Source organism: Lytechinus pictus, chromosome 1 (assembly GCF_037042905.1).
Source record: "Lytechinus pictus isolate F3 Inbred chromosome 1, Lp3.0, whole genome shotgun sequence".
NCBI lineage: Eukaryota > Metazoa > Echinodermata > Echinoidea > Temnopleuroida > Toxopneustidae > Lytechinus > Lytechinus pictus.
In genome coordinates this window covers 28651535-28662163 of record NC_087245.1, presented here as the reverse complement: position 1 = coordinate 28662163, position 10629 = coordinate 28651535, and positions in this window count along the sequence as shown.

The window sequence follows — 10629 nt, the reverse complement described above, 5'->3', positions numbered from 1 at the left end:
ATAGTTTTAATGTTGATGGTCAAGAAATTACTAACCCAGAAACAATTTCAAATGCATTCAATGATTATTTCACTAATGTAGGTCCCAATCTGGCCTCAAACATTCATGTAAATGATTCACATTTCACTAAATTCCTATCTCCAGCATGTGAAAACTCACTCTTTTTAAGACCAACTAATGAACTTGAAATAATTAATATTGTTCAACAACTGAAATCTAGCAAGTCTTGTGGGCATGACGGAATTAGTGTTTATTTGCTTAAACAAATTATTCATTACATTGCTCATCCACTATCCAATATATTTAATCTCTCTCTTTCAACAGGCAAATGCCCGGATTCCCTGAAACTCGCAAAAGTAATACCAATTTATAAAAAAGAAGATTCCTCCTTAATCAGCAATTACAGGCCCATATCTTTACTACCATCAATATCTAAAATTATTGAAAAAATTATTTATAAACGACTCTTTACTTTTCTGAAAAACAATGATATTTTTATTCCTAATCAGTTCGGTTTTAGAGAAGGACACTCAACAGATTATGCCTTATTATATATGTACGACAAAATTATTGAAGCTTTCACCAGAAAGGAACATGCGATTGGAATTTACATGGATCTTTCGAAAGCTTTCGATACAATCGACCACAAAATATTAATTCATAAATTAAAGTCATATGGAATAAGGGGACAAGCACTATCCTGGTTTGAAGACTATTTACATAATCGACAACAATACGTACATTTCCAATCTCAAAACTCACAAAAACAAAATATCAAGTGCGGCGTACCACAGGGATCAATTCTGGGACCCCTACTTTTTATTATCTATATTAATGATATCATAAATTCATCCCCAATTCTAAATTTCATAATTTTTGCCGACGATACCAGTATTTTCTATTCCCATGCTAATTTAGATACTCTAACACATATTCTTAATTCAGAACTCTCTAAAATATCCCAATGGTTTAAAACAAACAAACTTTCACTTAACATAAGCAAAACCAATTTTATACACTTTCGAGAAGCTAATCCACATTTACCAGCTCCCAATTTATCAATTGACGGTTTACCTCTTACTGGAAAACACTCTACCAAATTCTTGGGAGTAACAATTGACTCCAATCTAACGTGGAATGAACACATACACAATGTACATACATCTATATCAAGAAACATAGGAATAATTTACAAATTAAAAGACTTTCTTTCTGAAAAATCATTATTGGTTCTATACAACTCCCTAGTACTTTCACATATGATGTATTGCAATATTGTATGGGGTAACTGTAGTATAACGAAAATAAACTCTCTTCTACTTCTCCAAAAACGAGCAATTCGTAACGTTACTCATTCGCATTATATTTCCCACACAGAACCTCTATTTCAGCGTTTAAATGCACTTAAAATACAGGATATTCACACTCTACAAACAGGTATATTTATGTTTAGATACACTTACAATAATCTTCCATCATTATTCCAAAATCTATTCAATTTAAATTCAAATATACATGCATATCCAACTCGCCACTCTTCTGATTATCATCTACACAACCCCAAACTTATTATTGCTCAAAAATCAGTTCGCCATCATGGACCAGATACCTGGAATTCCTTACCACAATACTTAAAACAATGTCCCTCTCTTAACTCATTCAAATCATCCTTTAAAAAATTTATGACACGCAAATACAATTCTGAATAATTTATGCATATATATAAAAAGAGTTCTACGGGTCTTGGTCAATTTTCAATTTTCTTGGTAAATTTTTAATTTCTATCTGATCTCATAAACTGTTACATCAGAAAATGAAAAAAAGTTAAGTCATAGTATCAAACTTTTCTATCATTTCAAGCTGTATCCTGGAACCATTCAATAATTCCTAATTAATACTACCCCCACACCCTCATATACCGACACACATACACGCACACCCACTCTCAACACACACACACACTTAACATACACATACAATTTTAAATATACATTTGCACACGCGCACACGTTTGCACATGCACAAACACATGCAAATACGTCAAATGTGCACATAATATCAGGCATACAAGGTTCTTGCATGTAAATATCGTATTAATAATATCTGTTTATAATTAATTTAAGTCAATGCTTGATTTGTACTTCGTTCTTTTTTGTCTATTTCGCTAATACGTTTTGAGGCCGCTACCCTAGTCAAGCACTGCTTATGGTAGCGGTCTCCAGCATTTTTTTTTTTTTTGTCTACTCAACAAAGTACAACTTATAATATTGCAAAATAATACTATCTATATACATTTTTGCAAATGAATGATTATTTGTATTTTTTTTTGTAAAAAGAAATGTATCACTATTTTTTTCTTTATGTTGTACATTATGTTTGTTAATTATTTCTGTTGGAAAAATGCTGAAATAAAATCAAATCAAATCAAATCAAATATAAGTAATAGGTTAGTATAGGCATAGGTGCTGCATTCTGTGTATCTCCCAATATCTAATTCGTGGAATTTCATTTTAGTTCAACTCAGGCATGATATTTCAAGTTAATCCCCAATATTTTAACTATCTATATCCTGAACAAAGGTTATTATTCTATCTAAAAGAGGGCTTTGTGTATATATATCCAAAGATCTTGAAAGATCGATTATCGTCATCAATCGCGGTCTTTGAACTGACCTATACAGTGCGTATAAAAAAGATTATCAATTTTTCTCATTGGCTAATAGGCCTACAAATACACGTATGTCCAATGAATGTGATAGGCATTATTGTGTATATATAAACACACACAGTTTTATAATAATAATGATAATAATTATTACATATATTATATATATATATATATATATATATATATATACTTGTAAATAATTCAGCATCAACGCAAGACGTAGCTTCCATGTATCTCTTTATTACGTCTTGCGTTGATGCTGAATTATTTACAAGTGTACATAGAACATGACGCGCTGTAATACACGTTATGCAAAGGGCCCTCTTCTTATATATATATATATATATATATATATATATATATATATATATATATATATATGTATGTATGATGAAGCCCTATGTGCGAAAATTTGATCTAACTTTTCTCTCTACGGTTGTTTTATTCACCTTGTATTTTGCTTATATACATATATATATATATACACATATTGAAATGTGGGAGACCGCCATCTTAAGCTTGAGATTGATGGTGTCCTCGAAAGAAAACCAGACATACTGTGCAGATATTGAACTTGCCCCCCCCCCCCCTCCATTAACTCGTTGAAGAGGAAGTTAAAACTGTTTTTACCTCAATCTTACAAAATGAATTTATTTATTTGCTATTTAACTTTCATATTCCTTTGTTTCTGTATCCCCTCCCCCTCTTCCCCCCCACAATCTTTCTCCCCCTTTGCCATTTTGAATAAAAATATCGTAAAATAACCTTCTTTCTCCTCTCTTTAATAATTCATGTAATTGCAAGCTTTGCTTTTTAATGCCTATATCGTATAAACTTTATGAGTATGGAAAATTACAATTACACGTATTGTTCTACGAGGAAAAGCAGCATAAGGAAAAATGAAAAAAAATCAGTGATGCAGATCTAGATATAACAGCATTTAAATGAAATTAAGTCACATGTTGAGTCACGCAATGAGGACTTGAAGAATTGTCACATTTTTTTGTTTGTTTTTATTCGAAGAAATATACATAGTCGTGCAATTATTGTAAAGGCAAGTAGTCTAGCTCAGTGCCCCATTGCATAAAAGTTATTATTATAGTAACTTTGCCATCCAATTGTAACTAGCTACCATGGTAACAAACCATTTTTGGCAAAGTTACCATAGTAGTAACTTTTCTGCAACAGGGCCTATGCAGGACTCATTACTGGATTCTTTATCCACCGACTTTACACCTTAAGCCGAGTGAGGGCGCGACCCCAAAAACATGTACCCCGGTGGCAAACTTCCCAGAACCTTGGAGGAGTTTTTATTTTTTCATTATTATTATTTTTGTTTATTTTTTTTTTTTTTTTTTTTTTGTTGCTTTTTTTAATTTTCTCCATTGGAACAAAACGTAGTCCAGAGGAACACCGACGAACAGAGACTGAAGCTTTAGGTCTATCCAGAACCACATTCTTTATTGGGGGAGGGGAAATTGAGGCCGTAGGCCTATGCATACAATTTCATGGAGGTTGGGAGATGCCTATTATCATTCTATCATTATTATTATTATTATTATTATCGTTGTTGTTGTTGTTATTATTATTATTATTAAAACTATTATCATTATTATTATTATATACTTATTATCATTATCATTGTAATTATTATCATTATTATTGTCATTATTATTACTACAATTATTTCAATAATAATCATGATGATGATGACGATGATTACTTGCTCACATTGGTCAGAATAGTTATTATAGAGTAACACTATCAATATCCCATTGTTTATAACCAACTTTCGTCTTAATTATTTCCCCATCTCTTTCTTGCACTAATCGAATGACAAACTCAAACCCTGAACTCTATACCTTACCCTAAACCTCACATGAAATCCTTTTGCAGCCCAAAGCCTAGTACATCTTAGATGAAATAAAGTCTGGAGGAGCTAATGTAGTGTCACCCCTGCGACACCGCCTCTGTATTATGTTCCCCATGATCGACTGTAATATGTCACTATTGACCACAACCCTCTTCATATAAGCTCCTGAAAAATAAGGGGAAAACGAAATTATATCATAATAATAAAAAGTATAAGCTTGATAGTACCAGTCAGGCGTGCAGGTTTATTTTTAGCTCATGCTTTCAGTTGTTTTTAATGGTATATAGTGGAGCGGTTATGTGACAAAAAATGGCCAAGATGCTCGGATCTGGCAGAAAGTGTGAAATTTGGTATACAGGGGTATTTTTGGGCGCTGATTTCAAAAATTGCCGGCCCCAAGCGATTTGACCATCGAATCGGCCGCCATTTTGAAATCCAAGATGGCCGCCATGAAAAATCATTAAATGTCATTTTTTTTAGTTTTACATGGCATGTGACACTGAAATTTGGCATATAGGGGTATTATGAGGCAATGATTTCAAATATTGCCGGCCCCCAGCAATTTGACCATTTGGTCGGCGGCAAAATGGCCGCCATCTTGAAATCCAAGATGGCCGCCATGATATATTATTGCAATCATTTTATTGAGTTTTATATGAACTGCGGTATTGAAATTTGGCATATAGGCTTAATTTGGGGTGCTGATTTCAAATATTGCCGGCCCCAAGTGATTTGACCATCAGGTCGGCCGCCATTTTGAAATCCAAGATGGCCGCCATGAGAAATCATTAATGTCATTTTCTTGAGTTTTACATGACATGTGACACTGAAATTTGGTATGTTGGGGTATTTTTAGGCACTGATTTCAAATATTGCCTGCCCCCAGCAATTTGACCACTTGGTCGGCGGCTAAATGGCCGCCATTTTTAAATCCAAGATGGCCGCCATGATATAATAATGCAATCATTTTCTTGAGTTTTATATGAACTGCGGTATTGAATTTGGCATATAGGCTTAATTTTGGGCGCTGATTTCAAATATTGCCGGCCTCAAGCGATTTGACCATCGGGTCAGCTGCCATTTGAAATCCAAGATGGCCGCCATGAAAAATCATTGAACTCATTTTCTTGAATTTTACGTAATATGTGCCACTGAAATTTGTAGTATATCGGTATCTGGGTGAGTTCATTAAAAAAATTGCTGGCTCCAAGTAATCTGACGATTGGTCGGCAGAAAATGGCCGTCATCTTGAATTCGAAGCTGGCTGCCATAGAAATATTGCAATTATTTCGTTGAGTTTTATATGATCTGCGGTATTGCACTTGACATATAGAAGTAGTGTGGGGAGCTTATTTCAAATATTGCTGGCCCTCAGCGATCTGATCCCCTGAGTCAGGGTTATACGGGCCAAAGATATTCATTCGAGCCAACCCATTTAATTCTCAATTTTTAATTTTGATATTGCTGATTGACAAAAATGAATGAATATGATTGATAATCTAAGACTGATTCTAGGGAGGCTAACTTTACTGAACTTCCTTTTTTCAAATTGGGAAGATATATCACCACTTTGGAACTATTTTTATACTGGCGGAAGAAGTATTGCCACTTTACTGTCTCAAGTGATGAATATGACCCTGTCAGGTGTAGTCTTCATAAATGCGGATTTATTTTTAAAATGAGCTGGTCGAGGTACCCTTTTCTGGTCAGATATGGAATGTCAGACATGTATCCTATCCACTGGACAGGTAGTAAACATTCAATTCTCGAATTTCATCCTAATTTTTTTTTTAGAGCGCCTCTTTAACACACGAGTCTATGGGAAATGTTTTAGGCCCGTGATACCTCAGCTGCAAAATGGCAGCCATCTTGAAATCCAAGATGGCTGCCATAAAAAATCATTAAAAAAAATCAAGTATCATAATTATAACGAAGGTATTATTTTGAAATTTGGCATCTTGGGGTATTGACATTTCCCCCAAGTAATCTGTCCAATAGATATGCTGCAAAATGGCCACCATCTTGAAAATTCATTAAAATCATTTTCTTGAGTTTTAAATAATTTGAGGCACTGCATTTTAGACAAAGTAGGCAGGTTTTGGCCTGCTGGTTTTAGAATATTGCTGCCCCAGTGTTTGATCCACCGGGTCAGCTGAAAATGACCGCCACTTTGAAATCTAAGATGGCTACTACGAAATATCTTTCAAAAATGTTTTCCTGAATTCTACATTACCTGTGACACTGTAAATTGGTACTATGAAGCAAAAACTTGTATTGTATGTTAATTTCAAATATGGATAGATAATTAACATACATGTAATTATAACACATAACACACTTTATCTGCCATTTTAAATCACACAACATAATGGGGCAGCTGCTTGTACAGTATATGACGTCACAAATCAAAAACTTAAAATTCTAATATCTTTGATGGATTTACCAATATCCTTTTCATATAATATTTTCTTGTGTTTTTACAACAAACTTTTCTCTGGGGTGAACTTCCCTTTTTAATGGATAGAGCAACGTCCGATGTGGCGCTGCTAAGTTGCTGCCGGGCTCATGATCTACAGGGTATGGGCGAAATACATTTTCGGAGCATTTCTGTTACTGAATTCTATTTTGAACAATAAATATGTATTATTACCATCCATCATTAATATTAATTTCATCATCATCATCACCTTTATACCACTATATAACCATCAGTACTTCAAGTCTGGAGCAGTTTTCTTCTTGTCGATTTGTAATAAAATATCGCAATTAATGGAGCAATATTCTGAAACCAGCAGGCCAAAAACCTGCCTGTATGTCTAAAATGCAGTGCCTCAAATTATTTAAAACCAAGAAAATGATTTTAATGAATTTTCATGACAGTCGATCCACTCTAGATTTCAAGAAGGTGGCCATTTTGCAGCATATCCATTGGACAGATTACTGGGGGCAATTTCGATATCCCTAGATTAAGCTTACCCTAGATGCCAAATTTTAAAATAATACGTTACGTGATACTAGATAAAGTGATTTTTTTTCAATTATCTTTTTTCATGGCAGCCATCTTGGATTTCAAGATGGCTGACATTTTGCTTCTGACTCAGGGGATCAGATCGCTGAGGGCCAGCAATATTTGAAATATGCACCCCGCACTTCGTCGATATGTCAAAGTGCAATACTGCAGATCATATGAAACTCAAAGAAATAATTTACAGCCTCTCAACAGAAAATGATTGTTCCGGATGGTTACTGTTCAACCAAAGCCACCTCAAATGTGTAACTGCAGAAGAAGCTAGCTGGTTTGTGTATTTATGGTGCTTCATATTTACGGGTGCCAAAGTATTATAATCCTTGCAACGGACAAAGATGTGGTTGTGTTGGATTTGTTTTCAGTGCCAATACAATGGGTTTTACTCACCATTATAATGTTGTACATCATTCAAACTTGGTAACCATATTGGAATTCAAAATAGCATCTATTTATTATGTTTTTTTCATTGATCAAGGATGCAAAGATCAAGTTTTTCTCCAAATTCAAAGTGTTACAGGCCATACGTAAGACTTGAGCAAATTATATTTCATGGAGGCCATCTTGTATTTCAAAATGGCAATCAAAGAGGGGTCTGACAATAATCAGTGCCTAAATATATGCCTATATGTCAACTTTCAGGGCCAGAGTTCATATAAAACTCAAAAAAATTATAATTACTCTTAATTCATGGCGGTCATTTTGCCGAAACCCGATGGTTATATTGCTGGTGGCCGGCAAAAATCAGTGCCACGTACTTCTGTATGCCAAATTTTGGTGTCATAAATAATGTAAAATGCATGAAAATTATTTTGATATGGTTTTTCATGGCAGCCATATCTTGCCGCTGAACTGATGGTCAGATCACTTGTGGCTGGCAATATTTGAAATCAGCACCCAAAAATAGGTACTCTATTTGCCAAAGTTCAGAGCACATGTGAAATTCAAGAAAATGATTTTTAATGATTTTCATGGCGGCCATCTTAGATTTCAAGATGGCAGCTGACCTGGTGGTAAGACTATTGAAATAAGTGCCCTAAACTACACCTACACTGTATATGCTAAATTTAAATACCATAGATCATACAAAATTAGAGAAAATTATTGCAACGATATTTCATGGTGGCCATCTTGGATTTTAAGATGGCAACCGTTTTTCCGCTGACCTGGAGGTCAATTGCTGGGGGCCGGCAATATTTGAAATCAGCACGCCGAATTAAGCCTATATGCCAAATTTTAGTGTCACATATCATGTAAAACTCAAGAAAATTACATTTAATGATTTTTCATGGCGGCCATCTTGGATTTCAAAATGGCGGCCATTTAGCCGCTGACCAAGTGGTCAAATTGCTGGGGGCAGGCAATATTTGAAATCAGTGCCTAAAAATACCCCAACATACCAAATTTCAGTGTCACATATCATGTAAAACTCAAGAAAATGACATTAATGATTTCTCATGGCGGCCATCTTGGATTTCAAAATGGCGGCCGACCTGATGGTCAAATCACTTGGGGCCGGCAATATTTGAAATCAGCACCCCAAATTAAGCCTATATGCCAAATTTCAATACCGCAGTTCATATAAAACTCAAGAAAATGATTGCAATAATATACCATGGCGGCCATCTTGGATTTCAAAATGGCGGCCATTTAGCCGCTAACCAAGTGGTCAAATTGCTGGGGGCTGGCAATATTTGAAATCAGTGCCCCATAATACCCCTATATGCCAAATTTCAGTGTCACATGCCATGTAAAACAAAAAAAAATGACATTTAATGATTTTTCATGGCGGCCATCTTGGATTTCAAAATGGCGGCCGACCCGATGGTCAAATCGCTTGGGGCCGGCAATTTTTTAAATCAGCGCCCAAAAATACCCCTGTATGCCAATTTTCACACTTTCTGCCAGATTCGAGCATCTTTTTCACATATCTACTGGACTAATATTGGAAATTCATATCATATCGGGCTAAGCCGTCGCAACAGAAGATTACCGTGTTTTGTTTCTTTGTTACGTCATAAGAGTTATTCTAAAAAAATGGAGTTGACCTAGTTCTTAAGCGCCACTGCTGCGTAAGCGTATTCGCCGGTGCCGATCTGACGTAAAGTGCGTCTGGAGCAACCCCCGAAGCTACCGCCATTTTGTTTAATCCATTAGAAGCTAAAATAAGCCCTCATTAATATTAATTTCGTACGATGCTCCCTCGTCAACTGTGGTTTTGTACGTGTATTAGACAATACGCACATCAGCGCAATGACAAAGGTCAACTTGGCAAATTCATTAATGTATTCATTTTGTTACGCGCTCGTGACGCGAAGGATTCAGCGAATCAAGCAAGCGCAAATCTGAGACGATACGTCGCGCTCTATAAAGTATCGATATCACAATCGATATCACTTAAAAACAAAGCATTGTTTGTATTGCGTCTTATAGGCCTTTGCCAATTCCAAAAGGGAAGATGAAAAGAATAGATCAAGTCGTGATTAGGTAAAGAGGTCTCTAGTGCTTTTGCCATCCCTAAATTGTCACATGTTAAGATATACAGCAATCTTAGTTTTTAACAAATGTAAAGAATCTCAACTCTAAATTATAGCCGGCAGAGGCCGCGGAAAGATCAAAGGGGCTGTTGTACTGACCTAAAAGTTTTTTTTTTTTGGGGGGGGGGGGCGGGGGTGGGGGCAAAACATGGTTATTAAAATTTGATGGTAATTTTCACTGGTTGAGACTATGGTTACTGAAAAAAATAACTGTCACCACTTAAAGAGTACATTTCTTGTTAGAAACAAATTTCGAGAAGCAAAAAAAAAAATCTTCATGGATCCCCGTGCGTTCTTTCTTCATCTGGCGTCCGTTTCATAATGAATTACAGCTATTTAAAAACATTGCAATTATTGTGATTACCGTGGTAACCTTGATTATGATTGGTTGGTTATACCATCGTAGTTACCATACATGTAACTCATGATGAAACGGGCCCCAGTTTATCATGTTTAATACGTTTCCTGTCCCCTTTATTCTCCAGCATTTCTTACTCTGTTTTTTTTTTCATTTAATCATTTTCCCA